At 28.6% G+C, this 21,011-nt stretch overlaps 1 non-coding gene across 1 annotated transcript; it reads left to right on the top strand.

The window, feature by feature from the left end:
- The first annotated feature begins 943 nt into the window (after positions 1-943).
- Positions 944-1,016, top strand: TRNAV-UAC (transfer RNA valine (anticodon UAC)). Its single transcript has one exon. It is a non-coding gene; the product is annotated as a tRNA-Val (tRNA).
- The last annotated feature ends 19,995 nt before the right edge of the window (positions 1,017-21,011 follow it).

Raw genomic sequence — 21,011 nt, 5'->3', positions numbered from 1 at the left:
CGTTTTTAAGAAAGTTAAATAATTGGCCTTGTCTCCGGTGGTATATGTATATTCGATAATAAACAATACTATTTTTAAATTCCTTAATTTTTTAGAAAAGTCCTTAATTTAAAAAAAAAAAAAGTTCTCAAAAGTGCTTAATTTTTGCTTTATTAAAAGCGTGGATCATCTATTATAATTATCTATTATTACATATTATTATTTACTATAATTATCTATTGTATATTATTATTTATTATAATTATCTATTATTATTATTTATTATAATTATCTATTATTATATATATTATTATTTATTATAATTATATATTATTATTATTATATATTATTATTATTATTATTTATTATAATTATCTATTATTGTTACTATATATTATTATTATCTATCATTTACTATAATTATCTATTATTATTGTTATTATTATTTTTATTATTATTTATAATTACTATCTATCATTATTATATAGATTTATTATTATTATCTATTGTTATATATTATTATTATCTATTGGTATTATCAAAAAATTTTGACTTCTAAAATTCTTTTATATTTTAGAATGAGGTTACTTTCAATTTTAAACAAATTGTGTGGTTGAAAAAATTTATAACTTCTCGCTATATTATATCAAATTATCGAAAACTACTTGAAGAAATGAAAAAGATTTATTTTATAACGTTTTCTTATCAATTGTAGAATTAGGTCATGATTTATGAAAGACAAAAACTTACTGTCATGAAATTTTTGTTCACCTTGAAATAAAATATTTATCTATTGACTGTTTATCAATTAATGCATGATTACTTAACTCGAAAAAATTAATCTTGCCTATTTATGTATCATGTTAGAAAAACTTTTACTCCACAAACTCAAGATATTCGAGGTTTTTTTAATTTTGGTTTTATTTTATTGGGTTTTAAATTTTTTTAATCCATTCTCAGTCGCGGTTCCGTAGTGTAGTGGTTATCACGTTTGCTTTACACGCAAAAGGTCCCCGGTTCGATCCCGGGCGGAACCATGTGAAAGTGCCCTTTTTTTTGATGTTTTGCACGTTTGAGAGGTTTTGAATAAACTATTCTCAGATCATCAATCTAGCATTGCAATGAACTTTTCATTATTTCTATTAAAATGGGAGGAAGAATCAAAATAAACTTTGCGCTACAATTGAATAGAATATTTAAATACATTTTTTTTACCCCTCAAAATGATTTTTAAAAAAATCTACCCTTGTAATACTGGATTGACAAATCTAAATTAAAGAAATCCAAAAATACTGTTTATAAAATTGCAGCACATCTATATAAATTGATGAAGTGTGTGAGAATTATAGTACTTGATAATGGTTATGTTTACTCTCTTACGATTGAAAAAACTCAAATAAATTATAAATATTTCTGAAGATATTTTTTAGTTTTATTAAAACACGGTAAATTAAATTAAATTCATCATAAATTTTAGTATTTACTTCATAGTAATTTATATTGTGAGTTTTCTTACTTTTCAAGGATATTCAAATTTTTATTATAATAGAAACAACAACAATAATAATAAATATATTGTTTTTTTTTTAAATATTGATTTACACAATGGATACAAATGGAAACTGCAAAAATTTGAAATTCTTAACATTTGCATGAATAACATCATTAAAAATTAATAATTTTATTATTTCCTGTTCAATATTTATGGCCTGCATATCTGCATTTTTCATACTTTTACCTTCAGTCCAGCCAAAGATTAGCAAATAATATTATAAAATATAGAACAAGCTGCTCTAGATCTTAATTTTAAATTTTGTGCATTAATTTTATACTTTTTATAGGGAAATTAGTTGATATTTTATTGCTCGTTTTTTAACTTTGTCGTATCCATGAATTATAAAATTTTTTTAAAGTTTTGAAACCAAAAAAAAATATGAAATAACAGCTGGAACACAAAATTTGGAAATTATTTTAGGAATGACTAAATAGGACAAAATAATACAGTATTTCCTACATATTTCTTTTATGAGCTAGTGCTGCCATCTCTAGTCGGAATTTTTAAATCTGGTTATTTTCCTCAAAACATTTTGTAAGAATCGACATTTAAAATTTTTTATATTTTCAATGAGTTTAAAAATTTTTTTTGTTCATTTTTGACATGAAATATAAGTTCTGATTTTTCTAATGATAGATAAGTTCGTACGTTTGTTTTCAAAAATATTTTGCACTTTTTAAATAAGCCTCATTAAAAACTGAATTGAAAATTTTCGTACGAAATTATATTTTTAAAATTATAGGAAACTGCATAAAGAAAGTTTGCATTGTATATCTGTAAAAAAAAAAAAAAAAAAAAAAAATTCATCTCAGAAGTGTAAAAAAGATGTTTTTCTTCAAAACTATTTTTTTTTCGCAATTTTTTTAAAAAACTATTTTTACTTAAATATTATTTAAAATGAAACGAAGGATCTTAATTTAAGATGTTGGCTCCTATTTTTTATACAAGAGACTAAAAGACTCATTTAAGGTATCCAATTGGTTAAAATCCACAAATTGTTGTTCATTAACTTTCCGAAATTCTTCAAAATTCTTATTTTCGATCTTTAGAAATGAAGTTACATTTATTTTTTCATACGCTGACAGACAAAAACGAAACCGGATATATGACTCACTAAGACGAAACTATAATGCTTTGGTTTTTGAGCATTGAAACTGTAATTTATTTGAATACATTTAAAATTTTATTTGAATTTGTTCATTTGAATGAAAAAGTACTTTTAATACAAATAAAATTCCTTTTCGGAAATTAAATTTCGAAATATTGTTATTTTTTTTATTATCAGAATTTCCTTTCCTTTAAAATGCATTTTCTGAGGAACATTAATTTTGAGAAATTTCTTAGCCATAAAACATATCGTAGAAAAAGTTTACTGCAGAATTCGTTGAAATTTCGAATGTAGATTTTGTTTGCATTTTTTTGAAATAAAAGCTAATGTCCAAGTCCAAGTTTGAATTTATTTTTATCAAGCTTTAAGTAAGAATATTTAGAACTTTTCTTAAAAAATTCGGCGTGAAACAATGCATTTAGTTCAATTTCGTTGTTTTCTTAAGATTTTATTTCAAAACACAGGTAATCACATTATTGATTTAGATTAAATTTTCTTTTGAAACTGATGCATTAAAATTTGTTGAAGAGCTGTTACCATGCCGTGGAAAATTTGTAGTTTTAAACTCAAATTTACCCTTAATTTGAAAAATATTTCCTACATTTTTAAATTTATATTTCTAAGCCCCCTCCTGCTCACCAAACATATACTTAAAATTTAAATTGTGCCTTTTTTAAAAAAATGAAATTGTGACAAACCAGTCGAATACTTTAAAAAGAATAATGATGAAGAGGAAATGATTGCATGAAAATGTGTTTGAAATTTCATATAATTATAAATCATAATATACAGAAGCAAAATTTGATTTAGGTGTTTTTGTACAGTTTCATTTTATAAGTTAAATATATCTTCATATTCTGAAAAGTTTACAAAAAATATTTATGAGAATTTAATTTTGATCAGCTGGTGCTGCCATCTCGTTTTTCAATCATCAGCTATCTAATATGACGCTCCCCCATCCCCAGCCGACTCTCTCTTTCTATCTTTTTTTCCCCTTGTGCAGTAGTAATAAAAATTATAACAACTGAAGAGATTTAAATAGATAACTGATGCTTATTTTAATCAAATGAGGAATTTAAATTTTGGGGGTTCATCTGTGGATTAGTTCTTACAAATTCACCATATTGTAAAGTTTTGCTTCCTAAATGTCACAGTTAAAAATTTTTGATTGAATTCTTTTCAAGAACCGAAGTGTTTTTGATAGAAATTAGTAACTTTTTTTTTGATAAATTTAAAGAGTTAAAAGAAATTTGTATACAATTATTGTAAGGATATAAAATATGTTCTTATAGGTTTAAGGTACTAAAATAAATGTGAGGAAATTAGAAAACTCTTTAGGATACAAGGAAATAGAATAAACAACTTTTGTGCATTGAGAAAAAATAATTTCCTTTTTATTTTATAGAAAATAAAACAAAATTTTACGGAGCTCACTTAAGTATATCTGACTATATTTTATTGCAAATTAAGTAAATTGGGTAGACATTTATTGCAAATTAAGTATAATAGATGGCGCTATATTACGAGACAAAATTGTAGTCCTTTTGTTATCAATTTGGTACGATACGAAAGTTATATTTCGCAGAAAAGTGCACAGTTTTAAAAATTATATATATAACATAAACAAATTGATTTAATACTTAAAAAACATAAATCACAAGATATTAATATTTTTTTATTTATTTTTAAATTTTAGAGTTTAATTTCAGAATAAAATAATTAAATTAAGCAATTCAGTTAGTTAAATGATTGTATGAAAACATAGTGTTATTTTGTTCATAAAGAAGTTTTTTTATTTTCATTATTATATTTTTTTTAATAATTTTCAAGTTCGACTTGGAAATAATTTTCTGCAATTTCAGGAGGAAAAGTATTTGTTTTATTATTTATTCATTGATTTACTCATTAAGCTATTGATATCCAGCAAATATTGTAGTTTAGTTAATACAATTTGAACTACAGCAACCGTCTTGTTCCTTGTTATCGATTCATAGTTATACAGGTGATCATCACCATTATTATTACATATTTTTGTGAAATTGTGATAAATGAAGTCAAATGTTCCTACATTTTAGGAGTCACAGATTAACACTCAAGCAGCAAAAAATGAAACAGAAAAAAAAAGAAACAAAAGAATTCCAGCTGGAAAAAAATTGAATAATTACTAATGAGTAAAGTAAGATCAAAAGCATAAAATTCAATTTGATTGCCGGATGAAATTTAAAGGTGTTTTCGGGGAATCGTGCTCCACCTCCTTTCTATTTTTTTTTCCCACTCAATCAGATTTTTGTGTAATTCATCTTGCTTTCCTCATTCGATTTAAAGAGCATTTTATTTTCTTCCCTTAAACAATTCTTTTCGACCCCTAATGTATGTAATTTTGACTTAATTTTTCACAAGAATATATATAAAGAGTGGTGATTACAAAACACCGACACTCAGTGGAACCATGACTCTTTGTGGTTTTAATATTAAACGTACTTTATATTTAAATGAAAAGAAACATAAATGAATTATACTTATTTATCAATAATGAATTAATTATTTTCAACGAATTTTCATTAAAAAATAAATTGTGTACTGTTATTTGTGATAATTGAAATACTGATGATAAGTAAATATAAATAAAAATTCGAACTTATCTTAATCACTATTAATTAAATATAAAAATAAATTACTTCAACTATGTTTTTATGCTAATATGATTTCCTCATGTGAGACCTATTTTTAGTTTGATTATCATAAAAAGATAATTGTCATCTTTCTGTTTCATTCATTTTCACTTGACCTAAAAATCATACCATATTGTCATTATTATACATCCAATGTCCAGGCAATTTTAGTTAAAATCAGCATAAAATTAAATGTTTTTAGTTAACTGCACATTATTAAAAAAATATTTACCCATTAATTATTTATTTAAAAGTATTTACCTGTTATAACTATTTATCATCCTTTAGTAATATCGTATATATGGTAATAATTTATCTACAATAGAGTGCCAAGTCAACAAAAATATCGAATAAAATATAACAATTTAACTTTTGCGGATCAATATTTAGATTAAATTTCGCGCACAATTGCTAAATAATCATTTTTGCAAAAAACATTTAATGAGTTTTTATTGTAAGAAAAAAAAAATTAAGTACCTAAAAAAAAAGAAAGAAAAAGGAAAGCGGATTGAACTTGTTATCAAGAGAGATAATTTGGTTTAAATTTTATCCCTATGTATTTGGAACGAAAATTGTAAAAATACAATACAAATTTTTGGGATCTTAATTGCGTACTTGCAACTCGAGAGGAAGACGATTACTCATAGCCAGACACGTGACCTATGACCTCCACGGTAGCTAATCGCTCATAAACTAGATGGCGTATTAAAGTCCAGCTAAGTTTCTCCATATAAGTAAGAATGTTAATTAAGGTAAGGTTAATTAAATACAACGCCGCCTCACACAAGGAATTTGTTAAAATATTAGTCTTTCTTGTCTATGTCTTTCACTTAACTTAGATTTATTATTTATTTAAGTATTTTACTGTAACGTGATATATTTTGGGTTTGTGTACCTGACAACTTAAAAAAAAACGCATAATTGTTTTGTTTCTGTTCTACATGGCTTCCTACCTGTCTTTGCGTTATGTAATAAATATTTAGTGAATGAATAGAAATTTTTGTGAAAATATTTGTGAAAGAATATGATAGAATGTGCCCCTTAAGAGAATTGACACTTGTGCCCCTTAAGAGGCTTGGCTTACTCGAAATAGAAATTAAAGAACAGTAGCTAACGTAAACAAATGCCACGTTTCAACAACCAATCAGGATCGAGATACCCATATCCTTGGTGGTCGTTAAATCGTATGCTCGAGGCATGTGGTCCTTTGAAGAAGACAGGAAAATTTCCCGGTTTTCCACTCCTTGTAACAGAGAGATGCCACTTACTTTCCGAATGTTGTCACCGAGAGATGTGGTTGCTCGGATAGAGCGCTCACCTCTAAATGAGGTGACACGGGTTCGAATCCCAGCGATGGCTCATCGATGCGAATTCCGCACCCGGCACAGTGTAGACGAAAAGTATTTTCCATGGGAGACGGATAATGGGTTGAAAATCCCTTGCTGTCGGGCTGACCGTGTGAGGTTTTCTTCTCCATATAACGTAAATGGTCATCAAAAAGTCCTCTACGCAGGTTAGTTTGTCCATGCTCTATTCAGAAGTTCACTTGTCTTTGGGTTGGCTGTTTAACGCCTGATGTAAAATGTTGTCACCTACAAGTCACTAAAGCATAGACGTTTTTGGAATGGGGGGGGGAGCAGCTGGTGCAAGTCCACCTCAATAATTAGAAATCTCTATATGCCCCCCTCAATATTTCAGACCAATAAAGAAAATTATCATGAATCGTTCACAATTTAAATTCATTAGAGTATAAAGAAGAAAGAAATAATTTATCATTCTCAAAATATTTAATAGATTTAAGAATTTTTTTTCTCTCGCGTGTCAAATTTACAGAACTATTGACATCTTGTATTTTAACTTCCCTCGCTTCAAAAGCCTGCGACGCCCATGCTGTAAAGAACAGTTTGTCTTAATATTCTTCCTCACGTTTGGACTCAAAATTTCGATTTGGATTGGAAAATAAAAGATGAGATATCTGAAATATTAACAACATTAAATAAAAGTTGAAATTAGAACCATATTATAAAAATTTTTATTAGCAAAATGTGCTTCTCATGATAATATATTAGAGAGCAAGTTTCTGGAAAACCTTGGGAGAGCCTTCTGGCATCCTGTCTTCCGAAAAATCTTCCTAGATAGAGCTATCGGTGTTTCATCTTTCTGTTTGTTGACGGGGCACGAGTACTTACAGGCGCACTTGCACCGTGCTGGTCTTTCTGACTCTCCTAACTGTACTCTATGTACAAATAGGGCCCATATGAATGGCAGGCATCTATGGAACTGTTCTGCCCTCCAGGAGGCCTGTAATTCTTCTAGTTTCAAGACGCTGGAGATATTTCTTTGTTATATTGGACTGCAAGACTTCTCCTGCACGAGAGAGCAAATGATGGACGTAATTAAAAAAAATAATAATAATATATTTTATTAGAAAATTTTGTTTTGCTTAGCAATTGCACTTAATTAATAGAAAAAAATTTATTTGTTTTCCATAAAAATCGATATTTTAGGGTAAAACAATGGGGAATACGAAACTATTCTAAGGGCTGGCAAACGTGGTTTCTTAATGCTTCAAAAAATTGTCCAGGTCTGCTAGGACCATGTGTATACATCCCAGGGTTTAAAATATCCCCCCCTTTTTTTTGCTCGAAATCTCACTAATTCTGGTACTTATTGAAAGTTTTAAATAGTTTTTTGGCCCTTATCAATTCGTCCCTAAGTTATAAGGCCTCCTTTTTTTACTTCTTTGAGTAAAATAAAAAGTTTTGTAACGGGATTTCATTTTTAAAAACAATACTCCATGGTATAATATATATACATATTTTAAAAAAAAGACATTACTTCATGGTATAAACAATATTCCATGTGACTCCTCCTATGTATAATATTTTTATTTAAAATATTGTTGAAATTAAAAACAGTCTATTTGATGTAATTACAATATGTTGCTGGAGTAATATAAATATTGGAGAGCTTTTTGCGTTACGTTTACGTTACGTGGACGGTATAACACTAACCTTATTTTCTGCTCCTTAGAGATACTACTATGCTCAGAAATTGCGTATTGCATTTCACGAATGGCGCAGAAACGTTAATTTTATAGCAATAAGTATTTCTAAAATGGAGACCAAAAAACGCCTAAGTTGGTATATAACCGAACCTATTTTCTACCGAAAAAGAAAATTAGTTAACCGGAGTTAGGAAACCATTTTTTCGGTATTTAATATTTGCAAACACAATATGGTTTAAAAAGTGCTACTTGAGCAAGAATGTATTATAAACAATCTATTACAGTATGTAGCTGTTGTATTGGAAATGAATTATCCTGAGAAAGTTAATTGCTCTAGCAGAGTTTGAGAAGCTTTAAGCACAAATATAAAAAAATGTAAATTTAAGAAGAACGCTCTTCAATTAATTGCTTGACTGACTCACGCGAGGGTAAATAATGAGTGTTTGGTTTTACAGGTTTCGAATTGTATATTATAATTTCAAATTCTTAAAATCATTCAGTTTCAAATACGTTATTATTTCAGTTCATGATCAGGGAGATCATAGCTAATCGAATTTTTGAACAGTGAATAAAAATAAAAATGCCTTTATCTTTGGAAATGAGAACTCTTAATAAGTAAGGTCAATAATATTATTTATTGAAAAGTTTAGTAAAATGATACGTCAATTCTGCTCATAAAACGTTTTGTAATTAAAAAAAAATATATTATGAGAACAGCATTCTAATGCTCTAAGTTGATAATTTCAAATTCATTAATATAGTACTAGACACGTTTTTCGTAAGATGCGAAAATATAACTCTTACGGTATCATAATTTTACATAATGCAAATCAGCATTATAAATTCTTCAAACGATAACTCTATCAGCAAATGCAAACGAGTTATAAATTTCAGACCAAAATCAGCGCCATTTTTACACAAAAAGTTTTATAGTGAGTTAAAATATTTTCTAAGCGTAACTCAAAACCGATTCTAAAGATTTAATTAGTTTACTTGGAATTCTTCTCTCATTAAAATACCCGAAAATTAAGCATCATCGATTAAAAATACTCCCATTCATTACAGAGTTATTAATTCTAAAGTTTCGGCTTCTTCTGACGCTTTTGAATCAATACATGAAAAGCTATTTTAAATTAGTCTCTTTTCAATCTAAAAATTCAAAATTGACTTTAGTCGGGTAAAAATCTTGTTAACGCCATCCAATTTAGGAACACTTTTTTTTCTTCCTATTTGACTCTTCTTGTGTAATTTAAATAGCGGATCACACACATAGCAGGTTAATATCATTCTATTATATTAAAAAGGGTTTTAAGATTCGCTTCGCCAGATAAAAATTTTATCATCATCCCATTATGCCTTTACAACAAAAGCCCGGCTTTGAAGGTAATATTTCCTCTGTTTACTTTTCTCTTGATTAATTTTTTCGCTTCGGTGGTCTTACATGGCCGTGGTATGTACTAAAAGCGAGATATCTTGCTTTTTCGATATTGATAAAATTCTATCATCAACGAAAAGATACTAAAGATGAAGGTGACTCCAAAAACTAGCCTCGAGGCGATGAGGAACGTGGGAGAAGCCATTGAAGGTAGAAAGATGGCGAAAAGCAGCAGACCCGTGCCGAGTTGTACATCGCGAAACTCGCCAAAAGTTAAATATTTACGTTTCTGAAGTTACAGTGGCTTGCCCTCTAGCGCGTTTTCTTTCATTGATTAGTTAAGAAGCATATTATTACTTTGGCGATGAGAGTGCGACGTATGGCCCGAAGGCGTCAGATTCTGACACTGACTCGGCGTCAAGAGTGCTCTCGTGCTCTGAAGAATTTACTGATTGGAGAAAACGCATATTTCAGGGGCTTATAGAGATTGTCACGAGAGTTTGATATAAAAGTGCGTGTCTGGTGACAGGGCCAGTAGTGAGTCAACAAGTCGCCAAAACCTTATGGAGAGGCTTCGAAAGAGGCTCAGCGATAACATTTATGCTCGTTTGCAATGGAATTTGAGAGGAAAAGTTCGATTGTGTGACTTCCACTAATGTTTACTTGGAGGATAATTAGACCACCCAAAAATAGAGCTCTAAATTTTAAAGTTCGGGATAGGTTTTCGTTATCAATGGGAAAAACTGGTTGAATGAACATATGAATTTGCCTGAAAACTCTCTATTCTCGCAGGAATGACTTCAACAGTCTACAACAGACTGATAACATCCGAGTATTTTTGGGGTTTAAAATATGGCAGTACACACACACACACACACACACACACACACACACATATATATATATATATATATATATATATATATATATATATATATATATATATATATATATATATATATATATATATATATATATATATATATATATATATATATATATATTTGGATTGGATCCCAAGACAATTGTGCCACTCTTTTCCTCCCCCCCCGTTAAGTACGGCCGTGGCTACATTGCATGTAAATTACTCGCATAATTTTCTCAAATTGTCGTACAAATCATAAATGCCTGCTACTTATTCACTAATATTATAATATTTCTAAATTTGCCTCAAATTTAACATGATAATACCCAATTTTACCTGGGTGGTTTGACCTTTTCTAGAAGAAAAAATCATTTCTAAAAATAGTAATACATCTATAAATTTTCGAGATTGATATATTGTATAAGACCAAACAATGGATATCGTGGTTAAATCAAACAGTTTCTAGAACGAACAGTTTACTTAGATGTAACTGGTCATCGAACTTTAACTAATTGTTATTTTACCCTTTTAAATTAATAGAACAGATTTTTTTTTATATGAACTCTTTGCTTTAACGTTTTATTTCAGCCCAACTTATAGCTTAGTTCAGCGTTTCTCAACCTTTCAGTATTCGCGGCCCAGTTTTCGTTCATAATTTTCATCGCCCCCCCCCCCACTTGCAGTAAAATGTATGCAACAATAATGTATATTGAGTATTTTTAATTCTGTCTTTAAATTATTTTTAACTAACTACCAAAACAAAAGTAAAGTAAAAATCAGCAGCAATTGAGATTGTAGAAACTATGTTTGGAGTTAATTTTTCAAAACAATTACAGTCCATACCTCTTTCAAATGATACTGTTGCTCGTCGAATTGGTGATACAGCTGAAAATGTAGTGTCAGCTTTTTTCGATGTTGCGTGACAAAATGTTTTCAATAAACTTTGAAGCAAGAGATATTAATAAAGATGCTCATTTCATTGCCTATGTTTGATTTTGTGATAATATGTCAGTAGTAGAACTTCTTTTCTGCAAATCAATAGAACTCAAAACAACAGCGCTAGCATTATTTGCTATTTTAAATGATGTTATGAATGATGCAAACACAGAATGCAAAAATTGCATTGGAATATGCACTGGAATATGTATCGGAATATGCTTGTTCAATATCCGGAAGGTTCGAAAGTATACAAGCACTAGTAAAACAAAAATCGCCTCAATGCGTCTGGACACATTGCATGATCCACAGAGAAGCTTTGGGTTCGAAAGAAATACGTCCTGGTTTAAATATTGTATTAACTGCGGTTGTAACCATTTCAAATTATATAAAAATGAGAACCCTGAGATCAAGAATCTTTTCTGCTCTTTGTAATGACATGGGTTCAGTACATTCAGAGTTACTATTTAAATGTGAGGCAAGATGTTTATCACGTGAGAAATTTTTGAAACGTGCTCATGAATTAAGAGAAGAAATCGTCATTTTCTTAGAAGATAACAGACCGGAAACCGGGAATTTACACTATTGTTTATTTGTGATGAAATTGAGATACTTGGTCGTCATATTCGAGAAATTAAATAACTTGAATCTTAAACTCCAAGGAGCAAATACACATATGTTGGATACGAGTGATGAAATTAATGCTTTTTGTAGAAAATTAGAATTGTGGGGCAGAAATTTAAAGCAAAAAAACCTAACAATGTTTGCAAATGTGGATAATTGTACTAAAACTTATAAGGCTGAAGAAGAATACACGAAAGTTACGTTTGTAACCATTGAAAATCATTTAGCCATGCTGGCAAAGAATTTTAAAAAGTATTTTCCTGCTCATGACAAACTGCTAGCAAGTTACGAGTGGGTTAAGAATCCATTTCATAAGACTCCCGAAGGACTCTCAATTGATGAGGGAGAAAAATTCATAGACTTCACGACAAGTGGCGAAACTGAAATGCAATTTAGTAATAAATCACTATTTGAATTTTGGCAGGAGGAAGATTTTTCTGCACTGAAACAAAGGGCATTTCGCATTCTATTACCGTTTTCAATATCCTACCTTTGTGAAACTGGATTTTCTGCTGTGGCTTCTTTGAAGACAAAATATAGATCACGGCTAAATATAGAAACAGGACTGACAGTGGCTATTTCTAATATTAAGCCTCACCTCAAAAAACTTTGCTCTGCAGGACAGACCCAAGGAAGTCACTAAAAATTATTATTTTTTTTAAAAATTTAGTATGTTTGATTAAGTAAGGTGGGTAAGCCAAAGGTGGCCAGTGCTCCTAACGTACCCCCCCTCCCAAGTAAAATGAAATTTATTTTGAATCATAAGATGTCCCTTCTGCATTGTAAATCTTGTATCTGAGGTGCACGAGGCTGAATTGGAAGATATTTCCTTGAATGGCCTCCATTGTATGAAGTGATTTAATTATTTGCAGTTGCCGTTCTAATTTCCAGGTGAGAAGATAATGTGTTTAAATTCTCAGAACTTTGAGTTATAATATGTTTTCTGAAAGTTTATTTCTTTTTCTTTAACCACATTACTTTAATTCGAATTAATCTATCAGATTAATAGTTTTATGTCGTGCAAATGGTAAGAGAGACCTTATGTATGTTCCCAAGTGGCGCGACACTCAGGCCACCTTCGGAAGCAAACGTGAAATCTATAAAAGAGTTAATTATGAATCATTACGTAGCATATTATTTCTCAAAAAGGAATGCTTGAATTAAATGCCAATTGATTTATTTCATTTTAAGCAAGTGTGGAACTTTGGTACTTTTTAAATTTTTATAATATTTTGACGTTCTTTGCACTTTAGTAGACTTTGCGATATTTTGTTTCAAGTTTTATGTTTTGTTTGCATTTTAAAGTCATTTATCAGGTATTTTTTTATTTTTGTGGTAGTTATGAGTGCTATTGTGGTCGATTCTGGTATTTTCTTGCAAATTTGGGTATTCTTAGATTAGTTATGGGTTTAGTTAGTTAACTTCAGTATGGTTATTTAAATCTTACTTGTTGGCTAATCCTTCTGAAAAAATTAACTCAATAATTCTTGATTAATTCTAATGGGTGAAAGAATCGCTAGTGACTTCACACAAGAACTAGCAAATTAAAATCAATAAGCAAATTATGCACTCTGAAAACAAATATCTTTTTTAAAGTCGGGAAACTTGTTCCTTCCAGCAAGACACTTAAAGTGCCTTTTTAAAAGAAGTTTGCCAGTCCAAGTATTTTTTCTAAAGATAATTCGAGTAAGTGAAAAAGTGATTTCAAAACATGGCTCACCTTTGGAACCTGTGCGAAACCTTAGGTGTAGAAGATAAAATTTTAAAATTGTACTATTAAATAAATGAAATTTTATTTTACAATTAAAAGTATACGTGATATATATTAGAGATAGGTGTAAGATGTTACAGAAAAAATTCAGATACACAGACTTAATCAGAAAATTATAAAAAGCCACCCTTGCCTTCCTACCTTAAATTTTGATTTAATAAGTTGTTTCACTTTAATAAGTTATTAAATATGTCAAAATGTATTTTGTTTTCTATGCATATGCGTGCTTTCCTTTCATCCAGTTAATCAATTTTTTTAAATAATATTTTCTCTTGAATATTCTCGCGCCACCCCTCTGGTGTGCTCGCGCCCCCCTAGGGGGGCGCGCCCCACAGGTTGAGAATCGCTGGCTTAGTTCGTTTCAGCTTTTCGATGCCAAAGCATAAAAGAAACTTATGAGTTTTCGCAACAATATTCGCGTTAGTGTTTCATATTATATCGATTAGAAATAAATAAATATAGAGCAAAGTGAAGGCAATAAATGTTTGTTTAAAATGCCCCCATTTTATAAGTTAATAGATTCCTTTGTTACTTTAAAAACATGACTGCAAAATAAGAATGAATTTTCTATCACTTTTTTTCTGATACTATCTCAAAATCTTTTTTCAAACTCACTCCGGGATTTCACGAATTCAAACATACAGCGCCTATTTGAATTATTTATGACTTTTTTCAGTTCTTCATAACTTTTTGAAAAATCTCTAAAGATTTCACGTACATACTAGTACAATATTCATTTATTTCTTCATTTGAAATCCCAAATTTAGACATTTTTTTTTCAATTTCTTAGATTATAGTTAGGTTTGATCACTGTGTTTTTAGATTTCGAATCTATGTTTTTCGTTGTCAGAATGACACTTGAAGCAAAGTTGTGTTGTAGAATAATGTAGAGAAAATTAAAAAAAGTATCGAGGAACTTATTTAGTTTAAAACAGTTATCAAGATTTAATAATGTCAAATTATTATTTTAAATAATAATAGTATTAACAACAATAATAATAATAATTATGAAGGGGAACACGAAAAGAGTTAAATAATTTTATATTCCAATCTTAAAATTAATTTTATTTCTAGTTTATAATTAATATAATATCTATATCAATAATAATTTAAAATTAATTTGAATTTACTATTAATATTATTTATAAACTAATTTTTAATTTATTATTATTATTGATGTAATAAAAATATTTAATTATCACGCTTTTCAATTTTTGTAGTTTTTCCGAATTTCGGTTATTTTAATTGTTTTAATTCTATTTCGCATAAACAATTTGCAGGAAAATGAAAGTAATTGGTGTTCCTTTACTCTTATCTTCTCTTATTAAGAATCTCTTATTAAGAATACTCTTATCTTCTCTTAATAAGAATTACTCTTATTAAGAATCTTATTCTGTTGAGCATTAATGTGCAATTGATATATAATTTATATTAATAATAAATTAAATTTATTTTTAATTTACTATTAAAATTATTAATAAACTAATTTTTAATTTATTATTCTGATTAATATAATAAAAGTTCTGATTTAATTATAATTCTTTTCAGTTTTAGTAGTTTTTCCGAATTTCGGTTAATTTTTTAAATTCTATTTCGCATAAAAAATTTACAGCAAAATGAAATTGTTTGGTGTTTACTTACTAATATGAATCACATTGTGTTGATTGTTAAACGCTAAAGATATAGAATAATTTTTAAATTTTGCAGGTAAAGTGAAAGTTAAAGAAAGTAATTTATAATATTAGTAATCAAGTTAAATTTTTTAAACTGTCTCTTTAAAAATTTGTTCTTAAATAACTTATTAAATGTAAAGTAAAGAGAATAAATTTAGCTAACTGTTTCCAATTCCTCTAGTAGATTATGGCAATCTAGTGACTATAAAAGTTACGTTGTATAGTTATAAGTTTTAACGTTGCTGTTACAAGTTTTCCGTAAAAGAATCTAAACACACATTTATTTTGCAACATTAAATGCAAAGAGATAGTTCAAACAGGTTTACCAATTTATTCGTAAACAATAAATTCAAGAGTGGTGAGCAGTTGCTTTAAGGTTTAAACATTCATTGCATTAACATTCTTATAAAATGTATTGACAATTGAGTTATAGAACTAGCAGTGATTTGTGCCGATGTTGACTTTCTCTTTGAGTAGCGCGTTGTGATATTTACATTGAGAAGAAGTAAACATAGACTGTGTCTGTCTGGAATTGGAATTAACGATTTCCACCTCTCCAACTTCTGCCTTGTCGGACTAAAACTATTTACGAGGTGCGTAAACAAATTAAACAGACTGAGTTTTTGAAAATATTTTTTCGGTCAAATAAAATTATTTACAATTTCATGCTGTCTTCTTCAAAGATTCGTATTCGAGAAGTCACACATCTTTTGAAACGATTTGAATACTATTCATTGCAGGTTGGGTACTTGGGTAATAAAACTGCTTTCAGTTGGCCAGTTACATCTATTTTTAATGTCTTGATTTTTCAATGTTAGTTATTTGTCTTCTTCGTGCCTTTGTTGTACAGTGCGCAAAATAAGAAATGGACCACCTCGAATAACTTTTGATCTAATGGTCGGATCTTCGCGATCTAGGACTCAATCTTAATGGTTTGAGGGCATGATTTCAAATATGCGAATTAATTAGTGCAGACGATATTTCAAATTACGAAATCAGACACAAAAACGTACTTTCTCTGAAGAAACATAGCGTTTTTTCGACGGATTTGGATTTATGACTTCAGAAATATAGGGGGTAACAGCAATCTGGGAAATATGGTGCTTCATAGAGAGGTATGGTCAGGAGAGCAGTCCAAAGTTTGAACCCCTTAATGTTAATTTTACTTTAAGCATATTTCGCCATATCTCGAGAACTTTTTAAGCGAAATGAAAAAAAAAATTTCAATTTAAAGCATTGCTTTAAAATATATATATATAGGCTTAGATTGTTTGAATATCCAAAAAGCTCGCTTTTTTATAGGTATAATCTAACATTTTTTCACGTAACTATTATAAATTGAAAAGGCTTTTAATATCAATTTTATAGAATTGATTGCAAAGACGCAGACAAAATCTACTAAGGAAATGTAAACCTCGATAAAACTCTTCATTACCCTTTCTTTCCCTCACAATTTTTTACGGATGTACCTGAATTTTTTAAGCGAATTTAAAACTTTTTTGCGCACAATAATAAAATTCGTTTATCCCACGAAAATTACAATAAAAAACAATTCTTAATTAGTTATTGCACTTATTTCATATATTTAATAATTGTTGGAAGCATTTCAAATTGCTAGGTATAAAAATTCTTTCATGATATTTACGAGAGTAGCATATTTGAGGTCACCTTCGGGAACCATTAAGTTTCAGTCTAAATACGTGAAAATATGATAATTAAATCAAAACCTATTTTATGCATTCCATTTTTTGTGTACTTGCAAAAGAGCATCCTATTTAATAAAAGGTTTTACTGAAGTAAAGTAGAACCTTGCGCGTTCAAATCAGAAGTTAGTTGGACTTGGCTAACGTAGAATTTTCACTACAATAGAAATTAAGTTATTTCAAGAAAGTTGTCAAGTCTTCCTTCGACGTCTGAATTTTTATTAAACGTAATTTTTGTACTTTTTGCCTCCTATTTTGTATGAATGTAGATCAAAATGAGTAAAAACTATTATAAGTAGCATTTTAATGCATGGTTATGAAATAAAGCCTGAAGCACTGGTGCCTTTTTCTGCGTTTAAATGTAAAATCTTCCAAACAAGAGTTTTTCAAATTTGCAATCATTGGATGTTACTTAGATTTGACAGTTATTCATCATGGAAATTTTTTTAATTCACTAAATCAATTATTGATACAGTTTTTAATATGAAAGAAAATTTTACCACTTTTTTTAGATTTTAGTGCAAATATATATATATATATATATATACATCAGAATTTCCTTATTCATATCTTATCTTGCTCATTATTTTTCTGTAGTGTCTCTCTTTTATTCAATTTTAATTGAAATACTTTATAGAGACATCAGGAAAACAAAAAGCTCCATAAAGACAAACTTATCGATGTCTACATCTCTATGAGACTCTTTCGAGACATATATATATATATATATATATATATATATATATATATATATATATATATATATATATATATATATATATATATATATATATATATATATATATATATATATATATATATATATATATATATATATATATATATATATATATATATATATATGTGTGTGTGTGTGTGTATGCTTGTAATTAGAGCTTAGATGCCAGCCATATGCGTCAAAAGGTAAAATTATATATAAGATATTTTGATGATATTGACCTAATATTTTGAATATTTAAACTGATCATAGCAAAATATTATAGGCAAAAATAGAAAGGAAGTTGCATATCTTTTGAGTGGTTATACGAAATGAAAAAATAGACAATCGCCAATATTTGAGAAAGGGCAATACAAAAGTACTCTATCTTTTGAAGCAAACAAGACGAATATATTTTCCATACGTAAGATTGAAAATGGAAAACAGGAGAAGCAAGATCAAATTTTTATCTTAAAGATGATAGAAAAAATACATTTCAAGAACCTTATATCTGAATATATTCAAAACAGACAACAATGTAGGAATTTGAATTTGCTCGTACTGGGCTAGGCATGATCACTTTGGATTAAACTTTTTAATCAAAAATATGATTTTAAAATATTGTAATACTTCAGCCGTAAGAGATTAAACAGGAAGTAATATTATAAATCGAAGAGTAAAAAAAAATACTTGAAATATTGTATTGTTATGGAAGAGATTTATATAAAATAATATGCTCTGTTTCGAAAGATAAGCAATGTGCATATTCAATTTTATATGAAACCCGGAGTACAGTTTGAAAAATAGTAAAACTGTTCAGTTATTAGAGTTTCTTTAAGGATGGAAAATATAACTTATTAAAACATTTATAATTGCTTAACTTATTAAAGCGCGAAGCAATGGAAAAAAAGGTTAAGAAGTTTTTTCTCTATATAGTTTTGCTTTATTAAATAAAAGATGGTTTTTATTGTTTAAAAACATTTTCAACGTTTATAGAAATTTCTTTATTACATATTAATTGTTTAAATGTCTATTGTAAACATTTTACGTTTCAAATAAATTGTGTGGCCGAATCACAATGACTTGCATACCTTATTTTTAAGAAGTAATATACATAATAAGCTTATTTGGCAATATTGTTGCCTGAAGGTATAACAGAAATTGAGGACTATCAAGGCATTTTGTTATAATAATTTATAATATTTTAAACCTTATACTTTTTAATAGTTTAAATAATTTGATGTTATATTTTTGAAAGGATATATGAAATTTTCATAATTTTTACAGTATTAGAAGCCAAAATTTTGAAAACTATTTTCTATATATTTGAAAGGAGCATTTGACTTTATGAAACAAATGTACTTCTTAAGTTTCCTGAATATTTTTAATTTCATGTATTTCTATAAATATTATCATTTTTAATTGTTGTCGAAGCAAAAGTAAATCTTGCTTCAAGCAGCAGAGGGTGCGATTTCGTCAAAAATGGCGTGAGTTCATGCCCGAACAATTGTCAGAAATAAAAACAAAGAAAAAAATCTCAAGAATCGCTGAGTTTTGTTTTTAAGTGCACTGACAATCTGTAGCAGTAAATATCACAATAAAAAAATTAACACTTATTTGCAACAATTTACTTTTCAAAAACAATTTGAAAAAAATATAAGATAACATAAAGTGCTTAAAAATGTAGTATGGTAACGAAACGAGTGGGGGGATAAAATTAATATTCAGCAATCGATTTAAGGAAAAATATCGAAGCAAATTTCTCTAATAATATTTAAAATACATATTTACTTCTTAAATCAACAATTTTGAGAAACAACAACGAAACAATAACGCGAAATAGATACACATTTTCATCAAGTTCAATATCAAACGCTACCCATACACTTATCATACACTCATAATGAACATAAAAATAATCACAAAACTAAAATTACACATATCTAATAACAAAATAATAAGACTCTCGAGGCAAAATGTGAAAGATTCACGAATCCGATTTCAGAAAATTTTTTTTGTTTACACTGCGCTTCGAATCCCATCCAGACCCTTGTTTTTCCGGGGGAAAACTGGAGTTCTCCAGAAAAAATATATCCCGAATCTTCTATTTACTTTCACTTTCCTTCTCTCCCCACTTTTTAAATGGGAAAAAAACAGGAACATAAAATGAGACCTAATATGATACCGAAGCCACACACACTTCATGTTGTGATATTAAAAAGGAAATGTCGTTTTCCAAAACTCTCTTTGAAATATAAGTGGGGAAGTTTTAATAGGAAGCCAGTGAAAATATAGTTGCCGAAAAAGTGAAATAGATTGAGTATTGAATAGCGGCCGTCATGCCGGTCTTCTCAGTTTAGAAAAAGTTCGATTATTTTTTACTTGCTTCTTTTTGTTAATTTTTTTATTTAGTTCTATTGGTCCTACACGATATAAATTTTTCAGATCAAAAGATTTGAAATATATGAGATATTTTGCTACTGTAAATCGACTCTAAATTGTTAAAATACACTGTTAAAAATTTCTCGGAAAAAATGGTTAAATAACGTTTTAGTTAATTGCTATTTAACCATATTCAAAGAAGATAATCAAATAACCATAAATAAGATGGTAATCAAATTGTTAACTGGGAAAAAAACCGTTAACTGCTTTCACCTAATAAGGTTAAACAACCAAAATTTTATCGTACCAACTAGACCCACCTAAATGAAACCACTTAGTTCCTTTCATATGGCCAATTTTTCAATTTCATGACCGACAAAACGGAAGCTTGAGTCCTAGCGTTGACATCATAATATTTCCTTCATTCTTTTCTACACATAAATAGCCTTACACATAAAGAGTCTCCAATGCCCTTTATTCCCCAATTTCTGACCCTGGGCTATTAGAATACGTTTTCATTCACACGTTGATGGCAGCACTATAAAGCTGCTAAGCTATCTTAAATGTTCAGTTTAAATTCTTTAAGGTTTTGAAACTATGATAGTTGTAAATAATTTTTATTTTTGGCTCCTGTTCCTTGTTC

Source organism: Parasteatoda tepidariorum, chromosome 2 (genome assembly GCF_982258835.1).
Source record: "Parasteatoda tepidariorum strain Cologne lab strain chromosome 2, Ptep-v5.0, whole genome shotgun sequence".
In the NCBI taxonomy this organism is placed as follows: Eukaryota; Metazoa; Arthropoda; class Arachnida; order Araneae; family Theridiidae; genus Parasteatoda; species Parasteatoda tepidariorum.
Note: the sequence above shows the minus strand (reverse complement) of the source record. Positions and strands in the feature narration are given on the sequence as shown.